This window comes from Plecotus auritus (assembly GCF_963455305.1).
Source record: "Plecotus auritus genome assembly, chromosome: X".
In the NCBI taxonomy this organism is placed as follows: domain Eukaryota; kingdom Metazoa; phylum Chordata; class Mammalia; order Chiroptera; family Vespertilionidae; genus Plecotus; species Plecotus auritus.
In genome coordinates this window covers 119,779,574-119,790,749 of record NC_137784.1, presented here as the reverse complement: position 1 = coordinate 119,790,749, position 11,176 = coordinate 119,779,574, and the positions used below count along the sequence as shown (strand labels likewise).

The 11,176-nt window shown below is 41.7% G+C and overlaps 1 pseudogene across 1 annotated transcript; it reads right to left on the bottom strand.

Annotated features, from left to right (window-relative positions):
* Positions 1-4,678: 4,678 nt before the first annotated feature.
* LOC308240259 (small ribosomal subunit protein eS4-like) lies at positions 4,679-5,476 on the bottom strand (annotated as a pseudogene). The gene has a single exon. The product of its transcript is annotated as a small ribosomal subunit protein eS4-like (transcript).
* Between the last annotated feature and the right edge of the window lie 5,700 nt (positions 5,477-11,176).

Below are 11,176 nucleotides of genomic sequence, written 5' to 3'. Positions count from 1 at the left end.
CATATATTTTCCAATCTCTTCAGATTTTTGCATCAAGTTGCATTTAGAAAAGAACAATAAACCACTCTCATTGGAACATTTGCCATTTGGATTCTTTATTGTTTGGCATGCCTTCTAAGAGTTCAAGCCAAATGCCACTTCATGAGTTCTGATGTGCTGTTTGCATGAGGCATTCCAATACAAATCAAGTGTCTTGGTCAAAACATCTTGGTCTTGTTCTTCTCCCAGATTTGCATCACTAATATATGCAAGTGCCATATAGTCCAAGGGCATCTGAGGGGTAAAACTACATAAGAAACATTGCCCTTTCACAGTTCTGTTTTCTCAAAGGAAATTCAGTTTACTATGGCAAATTTCCCCAAAGTAAGATTTTTTATCCCAATTGTGAACCTGAAGGATTGTTAATCACATAACCAACAAATAAATTCTGTGGATGATGTGTGTAGCATGGAAGCAAAGGACAGGTAGAATTTAGAGATTAAAAAAACAGATTGTACATGGTGACTATAGTTGATAATTGTACAATTGAAATTTGTTCAGATAGCAGAACTTAAGTGTTCTCCCACACATGAAAAGGTAAAAATGTTTGGTTATGATGTGTTAAATAACTCGATGAAAGAGGAATTCTTTCACAATGTATAGTATCTTAAATCATCCAGTTGTACACTTTAAATATCTTATACTTTTATTTGTCAACTAGAGGCCCAGTGCACGAAATTCGTGCATGGTGGGGTGTGTCCCTCAGCCCAGCCTGCACCCTCTCCAATCTGGGACCCCCCAAGGGATGTCAGAATGCCCGTTTAGGCCCGATCCCGGTAGGATCGGGCCTAAACGGGCAGTTGGACATCCCTCTCACAATCCAGGACTGCTGGCTCCCAACTGCTCGCCTGCCTGCCTTCCTGATTGCCCCTTACCACTTCTGCCTGCCAGCCTGATCACCTCCTAACCACTCCCCTGACAGTCTGATTGATGCCTAACTGCTCCCCTGCCAGCCTGATTGCCCCCAACTTCCCTCCTCTGCCGTCCTGGTCACCTCTAACTGCCCTCCCCTGCAGGCTTGATCGCCCCCAACTGCCCTCCCTTGCAGGCCTGGTCCCTCCCAACTGCCCTCCCCTGCTGGCCATCTTGTGTCCACATGGGGGCAGGATCTTTGACCACATAGGGGCAGCCATCTTGTGTGTTGGAGTGGTGGTCAATTTGCATATTACTCTTTTATTAGATAGGATAGAGGCCTGGTGCACGGGTGGGGGCTGGCTGGTTTGCCCTGAAGGGTGTCCTGGATCAGGGTGGAGGTTCCCTTGGGGCTTGGGGCAGCCTGGGCGAGGGGCCTGTGGTTGTTTTCAGGCCAGCCATGCCCTCCGGGGACCCAAGCGGAGGCCCTGGGATCTGGTATTTATTTATCTTCTATAATTGAAACTTTGTAGCCTTGAGCAGAGGCCAGGGCAGGCCAGGAAGTTTGGCTTCCTCCATCGCCGGGGAAACCCAAGCCTCCTGCTCACTCTGTGGCCACAACCATTTTTGTTGAGATTTATTTATCTTCTATAATTGAAACTTTGTAGCCTTGAGCGGAGGCCAGGGTGGAAAGCTTGGCTTCCTCCATTGCCAGGGAAACCCAAGCCTCCTGCTCGCTCCGTGGCTGGCCGACATCTTGGTTGGGTTAATTTGCATACTCACTCCTGATTGGCTGGTGGGTGTGGCTTGTGGGTGTAGCAGAGTGATGGTTAATTTGCATGATTCTCTTTTATTCGTGTAGATTATACCTCAATGAAGCCGGGGTATGGGAGAAAGATACTGATGAATCTAACCTTCCCTTCATTTTATATATGAAGAAACTCTAGTCCAGGAAGGCAAGTCACAAAGCTAGTTAGGACCAGAACAAGGTTGAGAATCCAGTCTCCTGACTTCTTGCCCTGCACAATGTTGTGCACAAATTTCAGTTTATGTGTAAGTCCTTCAGCAATAAATATAGGACTTGAAGTGAGGTGAATCATGTTACCACAGGACTTATTGGGATTTAGTCTAACTTCAATTCACAGTCCCCTCTGTGTTAAACATGTTGCTTTCTTTTTGTGGACAGAAAAATACTATAATTTCAGTAAAGCCTTTTCAGGAATTCTGAGTATGGGAGATGGTTGTTGCTAGGGACTGGTAATAATAGGTCAAGATAGCATGCAAATCCTCTATATGTCAGAACAAAAACTCCCTAGAAATATTTACTCAGCACTGTACCTTTTATCATTTGAAAATGCTTGATAATATTCAATTGAAAGGGGGGCTAATTTTAGATAACCATACTGCATTTTGAGGAACCCAATCATATAGCATTTTAATAGTACATTTCTCCCCCTAATTTTCTTAGTTATCTGCTGATATTTATTTGCCAATGAAAATCACACATTAACATTGTAGTTTGGAAGAAAATGAATAACATTTCTTGCTATGTTATAGGTCAATAGTTACAGCCAAAGTTTCATTTCTCTCCCTTTAAAAATACTTATTTGCCTCATCTTGATGTGTATCAAATGATAATAAGATACAGAATATATAAGGTTGTGACCCATGCCAGTAGGTTTTGCTGTTTCTAGGGTTTTCTTGTTAATTGGTTGCATTGTATGTTAGATCAGATCCTTCCATGCCATTATTTTAAGGCTGGTGGTCCTTCAGAACATCATTGTAAAGAGAATTTGAAGGAGTTTCACCAAAACCAGGCTAGAAGTGAAATTTCCTAAAGGCATAACAATGGTTTTTGCTTTTATGGTTTGGAAAATAAAAGTGCATTCCATCCTGTGAAACCCCTTGAGTATGAAAAATATTCTTTTACCAGAAAAAAAAAAAGAAAAAAAACTACTCAGTTTGTAATTCTGCACTGATTTCAGAGGTTTCAGGTTAGAACACAATTCTGGAAATAGAAAACTAATAAGAAAAAAAAATTATTCTAGCTTATGTCAAATAATGAACTGCCTCATGGAGCTATGTATACTTGACTTTACCTAATAAATGTCCACCTCAGCTGTTGGTTGTAAGGTATTTTTTTGGAAATGAAATATGTTAATCTCTCCAGTGGTGCTCACTTTTTAAACCAATGGAATAATTGTTTTCTGAGGTGAATAATCCCCCTCCAATTTATTGTTAGGTTGGATTTTTGTTCATTAAATTTCTTAATATAAAGCTAGCCATCATGTCCTTATCTCTCAGCATTTGAAGGACAGGACTTAGGAAATGCAGAAAAGGAGCAGGGGCAAAGTATGGACACTGGCCAGGAAGTCAAAAGACCTTGGTTGAATCCAGCTCTACCACTTACTAGCCAAAGGACAGTGGCCAAGTTAGCATATCTTTCTGGGCCTCAGTTTTCTTACCTGTAATAATATCAGATAAAGAAAATCTATATATATAAAAGCCTAAGCGACCTTTATGACTGAACAACTGGATGACCTGATGACTGGCTGGTAACTATGACACACACTGACCACCAGGGGAAAGATGCTCAATGCAGGAGCTTCCCCCTGGTGGTCAGTGCGCTCCCACAGCCAACTACCCGTGGCCAGCCAACTCCCTCAGTTCCTCCCCCGAGCCAGCCAAGCTCCCGTGGACCCTCCTCCCGGTCAGCTGAGGGGACCCCCCCCATGCATGAATTAGTGCACCGGGCCTCTAGTATTACAATAAAATGTAATAATCTGTGCAAAAACATTTGAACTGTAAAATGCTTGACAAATAAAGTTGATAAATAATAATAATTAAATTCCCCTACTCCCCTTCTGAAGCTGACAGTGGAAATGATAATCAGTAGTTCCATAACCAGAAAGTCCCACATTAAATAACATAATTTTAAATAGCCTGATTGCAGCCTTTGCTTGGAAAGGAGAAGAATGCAGTCAGGTAACATCAGAAAAGTCACATTTAGTTGGAGCTGAATTAGCCTGTGTGGAGTCTCTGACACTGGCACATTGTGGGAATGAAAAATAGTTTCACTCCAGATTGACTGTGTGAGAAAAATATGTGCAGAAAATCCCATGTGATCAGTGAACTTCAACTCTTTTAGGATCTACTTTAAGTTTGACCCAGTACAATATGTTGGGAGTAACTCATTAGATTAACTGACTTGAAAATGTTGATCCTTTAAGACCCAGTTCAGTTACTTTTTTCCATAACCAGGCCCTGAATCTCTTCAATTGGAATTAATCTGTGCCCTAAATAGAAGTGGTATGCCTCTATATGTCATTCATTCTAATTTAGTTTATTTTAGAGTTTGTGTGTGAATGTATTTGTGAGTGTGAGTACATGCACATGTATGTGTGCATATATGCTTGTGTACTGCCTCAGTCACAGAGTATAATTTAGTCTACTGAGGTCAGGAACCATGTCTTAATCATCATTACATATCTTCCACAGCATCTAGCATGTTGCCTTACACATAGTAGTTGCTCAACAAGAACTCCTGATCATTAAAGGGAAAGAGAATCATATATTTACTGTTAAGAGAAATATTTCCTTTTTTCTGTGTTCTACCCACTTTAAGGTTTAAGATGTTCCCCTCCTTATTGAATCCTGTAATTTAGGGAACAAGTACATGGAACAAAAGCTTACTGTAAGCATATTTTTGGAAATATGAATAAGAATCACAATCAGTTTTTTGTTTTCTCTTGTATTATCTTTAAGTACAAAGACTCTTCCAATGATATCACCTAGAGATCATTTCACCCACTTGTTTGGCCACCAGTCTCTTGTCTTTTTCTTCAGCAATGGTGAGGTGGATACCCTTCCTACAGGGAAGAAAAATCCATGGTTTGTTGCTTTTGCCAGAAATGAAAATGTTAGAGAACCATGTTGCAAAGCTGTTGCCATTGGCATCTTTCCCATGAACCACATCAAAAGAACCAGAGCATCTCTCTATTGGTGATTACACCAGTTCTTCTTAGGTCATCACCTTTGGTCACCATTCTTAGGTTACCAATGTCAAATGTGATGAAATCAGTAATTTTGCCAATCTCCAAATCTGAATGGTGTCATTCACCTTGATGAGTGGATCAAAGTAGAGGATGGTTCAAGCATCATGGGTCACCAGATGAAGGATCCCTTTTACACCCACAAAGATCTGTCTCGCTTTGCACAACTTGCACTTAGCTTCCTCAGATGTAATCTGATGAACAGCAAAGTGAGTCTTGGTGTCATAGATCCGATGAAAATTCTCTCCTATCTTGTCAATACTGATGACATCCATAAAACCAACAGTATAGGTTATATCAGTTTCGACCTTGCCATCAATCTTAATAAACTGCTACATGTAGATCTTCTTTACCTAATCTCCTGTTAGGGCATACTTATATCTGTCCCTTAGGAAAATTATGAGAGGGAGACATTCGCTCAAGTTTGTGGGGACTGGTAGTTGGACGAGGGGCAACACACTGGTCAGTTTATCCAAAATCCAATGCTTTTGTGCTGCAACATGCTTCAGATGCTTCTTAGGACCATGAAACATTGCTGCACTATGCATGGAAAGAGCCATAATCTTTTTTCTTGAAGCAAAGTGGTTGATGATCTTAGATATTGCAACATGGATTCCCATTTTAGACAGACCTGACTATAGCTGTGTTGTTAAATCCCTTAAAAGAAGTTGGTGTACTTGAGTTATCATAAGCTTCCATCCCAATTGGAAGCTAAGTCCATCTAAGACAATGTTGTCCAATACAGGAGTCACTGGCCACATGTGCCTATTAAGCACATGAAATGGGCCAAGACTGAATTGAGATATAATCTAAATATAAAATATACACCAAATTTAAAAGACTTAATATAAGATTTAAAAATAATATAAAATAGTAATTTTTATATTAATTGCATATTAAAATGAAAATATTTTGGATATATTGGGTTAATTAAAATATATTATTAAGCCCTGACTGGTTTGGCTCAGTGATTGAGCATTGACCTATGAACCAGGAGGTCATGGTTCGATTCCCGGTCAGGACACATGCCCAGGTTGCAGGCTTGATCCCCAGTGGGGAGCGTGCAGGAGGCAGCCGATTGATGATTCTCTCTCATCATTGATGTTTCCATCTCTCTCTCCCTCTCCCTTCCTCTTTGAAATCAATAATATATATGTTGTTTAAATTAATTCACCTTTTTCTTTTTCTAATGTGGCTACTTAAAAATTTAGAATTACATATGGATCTTGTGTTATATTTTCATTGGACAGTACTAAAATTGGAACCGCCTTTTTTTTTTTTTTTTTTTTTTTTTTAATAGAAAAGAGCTCTGCTGGTATGGCTTAGTGGTTGAGTGCCTGCCTATGAGCCAGGAGGTCATGGTTTGATTCCTGGTCAGGGCAAATGCCCAGGTTTCGGGCTCAATCCCCAGTGGGGGGCGTGCAGGAGGCAGCCGATCAATGATTCTCTCTCATCATTGATATTTCTTTCTCCTTCTCGCTTCCTCTCTGAAATCAATAAAAATAAAAAATAATTTAATTAAAAAATAAAAATAGAAAAGAATCTACCCTTAAAACAATCTAAACTCTAATAATTAGTATATATAGCATCTCCTCTTGAGTCAAATGGGACCCCTAAAAACCAAAGGGCTATGACACAAAGCACTGTTAAAAGACCATGACTTCATCTCTGAAATATCTGAGTCACTATCCAAGCTAAAAATAGGAGTTCTGGATAAAGGAATTCCAAGCAGAGAATAGAATTATAAAAATTTCAAGAGTTTCAAGTAAATTTAAAAAAAGGCATTCTTGAGGTTCCTGAAAAATAAAACCTCAGTATTGACCAATTTAACTTGTGCTGACACAATGCCACAAGAAACCAAAATAAACTCCAAATGCTTTGCATGAGGTAACACAGTGCCTTCCATCCTAACAATGTTTGCTGAATTGAATTGAATTTCGTAGAGGTTGTCTAATTGGATTTGATCTCTTTTCAAACTGAAGTCAATGAACCAGGGTATGTCCATACACAACACTAAAGCTCTTCACTGAGTCTATTAACATGTATTGAGGGTGGATACCATGCTGTCTTGGCCATTTTATAGTGACTACTGAATCTTTGCTAAAGCTCTAGTGGCTACAGGGCAAAATGAGGTATAAACTTGAACTTGTTTGTAATAAATATCTTGTTATATCCATGTTTCACCTAAAGCAAGTGGGCTCCTGTAGCATGGCCCATGAGGATGGTATCATAACAGAGCCTCTGACTATCACACACACCTGCAATAGTTAAATTTGATCATTCATGAAGATGTGGATTCTATGTGTAAGGCACATATACCATCTGAAATTGGAGTATTATAAAAAGACTTTAAGGAATAGGAATATCTAATTAATTAACTAGATAAGGGGGGAATCTTTCCATAATATATTCAATACATAAAATTGTCATGTTGTATACTTTAAATATTTTACAATTGTATTTGTCAGTTGTACTTCAATTAAAAAAGAAATAAATAGAAACAATTTTTAAGCAAAGGGAATGTAAACTTTTGAAAGAATTTGTACAGCGGTCCTCTAGTTGCATATAACTCCACTTAAAACATGAAAAGCCAAAACTGATATAAACAAGTCTATTCAGTTAATTCAGTGAAATATAAAAAGAAAAACATGAAACCCAGCCATTTGGCATTATGGAAACAGACTAAGCAGTTGACTGATCAATCTATTTTCAACAAATGTGTGGATATCCTGTATACACACTTAGTCTGTGGCTATTGCCTTAAGAGACAAAAATCTGATCGAATAAAGTTGAGATGGTCACTGTGACCCAGCAAGCTCTGTTCAAACTTTATCCATATTGGGACACTCTTACACTGGGTTATTTTGAATGAGACCCACATCTATTGATGTATTTTTCTAGTTTTCCTTATTATCTCCTTGTGCACCATTGAGCAGTTTTTGAAGAGGCAAGCCATTATTACAATGTTGTCAAGTTCCTGATCATTTTCTAGTTCAAATCCTTGTTCATGCTATTTGCTAAGTACTTGTTCCCTGTGACAGCTTTCAGCCAAACAGAACACACTGAATGCTGTATTCCAAACCATTCTGTCCTGCTAGACTACAAATGAAACAAGCTCTTCAAACTCCATCACGTGAACTTTACACAAGGAACAATCTCCCTCAGACAATTCCATTCAAAGATACTATCCATGAAACTGGGACTCAGCAAAGGGGTGACATTACAAGATTCCCCCTCTGGACAGGGTCATGACCACCAAAGTTGTATTTAAGAGGCTCCCACATGGTTTGGCACTTGATTTTCATAATGAGCTAACATTTCCCCAAACTTTCCCATTAGCTTTCAATTTAACATATTCACACTTAAATACAAAGTCAGGTACCTATGTCAAGAAAGGCTGGAATTTCAAGAAGTAAAGTCTGAGAGACTTGAAGGCAGGGTTTGTATTAGGGGTAGGAGAGTAAGTGCAAGACATACTATAAAATAAATATGGCACATAATATATATATATATATATATATATATATATATATATATATATATATATATATGGTTTTTGGCAACATAGTAGGAATCATAGACACACAAAGTATTATATGTAACCAAGAGGCCAGAGTAGCAAAAAAAAGAGGTGGGGTGGTAGGGGGATGGAAGAAAAAAGACAACACAAAAAGTGAGAAAAGTTAAAGGAAGTAGATTTCTATTAAATGTCTTAAGGAATCCAAGATGGTGGTGGGTTAGGTAGAATTTACACTCACCTCATTCCAGTACCAAACTGGAATTACAACTAAAATATAGAACAATGAACCTGAATAACCACTGAAGACCAACTGAACACAAGTCTTATAACCAATGATTTACAGAATAAGTCACATCAAGAATGGAAGGAAGGGTAGAGACATAAAAGGGACTGGCCCCACACTCACGTGCTGTGGCTAAGAATTCAGAGGCATCTCAGCTTCCAAATCTCCCCCTGAGGAGCATGGGGTCTCAACCCCATGCAGGGATCTCCAGCCCAGAACATCAGAGCTGGGAAGAGGAGCCCACATAATATCTGGCTGTGAAAAGCAACAGGGATTCTGTCTGCCAAGGAGAGATGGGACTCTGCTAGAAACCCAAGCACCTTGTTAAAGGGCCAGTGCACAAATCTCATTCACAGCCATTACCCTGGGATCCAATGAAGGGAGGGCAGCTCTAAGTGGAATAAACTCATGTGAGGACAGACTGGGTAGTGTGGTTCCAGGTAGAGAGTTGAAGGAAAACCACCAGGGTCCCTGTGCTGAGTCCATTTCCCACAGTGTGCACAGACACCATATTTCTTAAGTACCAGCACACATATGATATCTTCCATATGATATCAGCCCAGGGGCATGCAATAGTCCACCCACCAGACTCCTAGTCACCCCACCCTGCTGAATTCAAGCACTGTAAAGTAGTCATCTGCCTGAACTCCTGGTGTAAAGGTCCAGGCAGACTCGGGGAGGGGGTTAGTAACTAAGTTGTATGACTCTGGGGCAGGGGCAATTCTGCCCTTCTTGCAAGTCTGGCTGGCACAGTGCCCCACAATGGATCCACTAGTCCCATGTTCCCAACACCTGGCAGAGCACTTGAAGTCCAGCCAGAATGAGAAAAAGCTGTGTGTGCCTCTAGGACACAAATCCATTTTCCCTCAAAAGCCAGACTGGTGCAGAACTCTCCCTTCACATGAAAGTTTTGTCTGTGTGGGCCTGATGAACTCTACGGGCCTCATCCTGATGATTTCCTGAGACCCTTCCCCACCACAAAAATATGAGTACACCCAGTTTCCATTGGAGTGGTTAGGGGGTGATCAGGCTGGCAGGCAGAAGTGGTTAGGGACAATCAGGAAGGCAGGCAGGTGAGCAGTTCAGAGCCAACAGTCCTGGATTATGAGAGGGATGTCCGACTTTTGCTGAGTAGCCTCAGAACTAGCACTGGCAACAATTTTGAATCTATATCAATCTGGTGAACACCATTTGGCCCTACACAGCGAGTCACTGAGAACCTACCTCAAACAACTTACATACCAAGAGAGGTTTTTTCAATGACTAAGCCTAACAGACAGCTGGCAGGTGGATGCAGGCAAAGCAGATCTTGGGGTGCCTTGGGTGTTTTGCTAACCTGCTCCTGGGCTTGGTGCTAGTGGAAGCCAGCCTTGGTGCACACCTTGGCCTTCCCATGCACACTAAATGTGGACTACTCCCATAAGCAACACACCAGGCAGCGGACTTCATAACATACTAGAGCAGGACCAATTAGCTCAACAAGCAGCATACCCAAAAAGAAATTTTGGCAGGCACCAGACCCTGATAAGGCAAATTCCATTTCAGGTGGTCAGTACCCACACAGCAGCTCATACAATGTGGTCGGGGTCAGTCCTCACAATCAGCCAGCCTAAGGGTATTGCCCACACACAGAGGGGCAAACTGCAATCAATGGTATAAAACTAGGAAGCAATCTTATATAATAAAAGAGTAATATGCAAATTAACCATCACTCCAACACAAGATGGCTGCCCCCATGTGGTCAAAGATGGCTGCCCCCATGTGAACACAAGATGGCTTCCACAAGATGACCAGCAGGGGAGGGCAGTTGGGAGGGACTAGGCCTGCAAGGGAGGGCAGTTGTGGGTGATCAAACCTGCAGGGGAGGGCAGTTAGGGGTGACCAGGCTGGCAGAGGAGGGAAGTTGGGGGCGACCGGGCCTGCAGGGAAGGGCAGTTGAGGGGGACCCAGGCCTGCAGGGGAGAGCAATTGGGGGGAACCAGACCTGCAAGGGAGGGCAGTTAGGGGGGACCAGGCCTGCAGGGGAGGGCAGTTAGGGGTGACCAGGCTTGCAGGGGAGGGCAGTTAGGGGCAAACAGGCTGGCAGGGGAGCAGTTACATCAATCAGGCTGGCAGGGGAGTGGTTAGGGGATGATCAGGCAGGCAGGCAGAAGTGGTTAGGGACAATCAGGAAGGCAGGCAGGCAAGCAGTTGGGAGCCAGCAGTCCTGGATTGTGAGAGGGATGTCCGACTGCCCGTTTAGGCCCGATCCCGGTCCTAAACATTTAACATCCCTCAAGGGGTCCCAGATTGGAGAGGGTGCAGGCTGGGCTGAGGGACACCCCACCCCCACCCCACCCCCGTGCACGAATTTTGTGCACCAGGCCTCTAGTTACAGATATATGACTGAAAAACACACAAACACATGGAGGCTAAATAACATGTGGTTAA